A 1112-nucleotide genomic window follows, 5' to 3' on the forward strand; every position below is an offset into this window, starting at 1 on the left:
ATCTGCCGCTGTCGTATGTCTGATGGCGGATGGGTTTTCAAGACATCTGAGCAGTCTCGCTTTCGAATCCTCATAGCGACTCCGATGGACATTATGAGCGAGTAGGATGCGAACGAACTGATGCGCATGACATTTGAGGAACATTGATGAGAATTGATGTATATCCCAAAAAATGTATCTACCTCTAGACTCTTATCCTATATAAGCCCTACCATTTCAGCGAATTCGCTGTCGTTGCAGCCATCATTTGGGAAGAGACCTCTCACGAAGAGTGCGAGCGATACCATTACTACGCCGACGTTCTTGTCAAAGCGCTGGGCTACGTATGCAAGAATGCGAGTCAGCTTAATATCATTGTCCTTGCTGAGGCGCTCCGCGATGCTGTGAGCCACTCCTCTAGCAACATGAACAGGGTGGCAATTCTCATGGGCAGAGATGAGATCCACTGCGTTTTCCAGACAGCGTGTCCGAGGTGTTAAGGAGGTGAACCCGAGATCCACTAGGCTAAGCCTGCGCAGGTTCGAATCCTGCCGCTGTCGTATGTCTGATTGCGTTTGTGTTTTCAAGACATCTGAGCAGCCTCGCCTTCGAATCCTTATAGCGATTCTGATGAACATTAGGAATAAGTAGGTTGCGAACTAACCAAAGCGCATGACATTTGAGGAACATTGATGAGAATTGATGTATATCCCAAAAAATGTATCTACCTCTAGACTCTTATCCTATATAAGCCCTACCATTTCAGCGGATTCGCTGTCGTTGCAGCCGTCATTTGGGAAGAGACCTCATATGAAGAGTGCGAACGATGTCATTACTTCGCCGACGTTCCTGTCAAAGCGTTGGGCTACGTACGCAAGGATGCGAGTCAGCTAAATATCATCGCCCTTGCAGAGGTACTCCGCGATGCTGTGAGGCACTCCCCTAGCAACATGAACAGGGCGGCGATTCTCATCGGGAGAGATGAGATCTTTCGAAATTTTCAGACAGCGTGTCCGAGTGGTTAAGGAAGTAGACTTGAAATCCTTTAGGCTCTGCCTGCGGAGGTTCGAATCTTGCCGCTGTCGTATGTCTGATGCCGTAAAGGTTTTCAAGACATCTGAGCAGTCTCGCTT

General features: G+C 48.3%; 2 non-coding genes across 2 annotated transcripts; both read left to right on the forward strand.

The window, feature by feature from the left end:
• Nucleotides 1-457: 457 nt before the first annotated feature.
• On the forward strand, nt 458-539 carry Pmar_PMAR002635. Its single transcript has one exon. It is a non-coding gene; the product is annotated as a tRNA-Ser (tRNA).
• Nucleotides 540-982: 443 nt separating this feature from the next.
• Pmar_PMAR002636 lies at nt 983-1064 on the forward strand. Its single transcript has one exon. It is a non-coding gene; the product is annotated as a tRNA-Ser (tRNA).
• The last annotated feature ends 48 nt before the right edge of the window (nt 1065-1112 follow it).

This window comes from Perkinsus marinus, assembly GCF_000006405.1.
Source record: "Perkinsus marinus ATCC 50983 genomic scaffold scf_1104296952264, whole genome shotgun sequence".
NCBI classification, from domain to species: Eukaryota; Perkinsozoa; order Perkinsida; family Perkinsidae; genus Perkinsus; species Perkinsus marinus.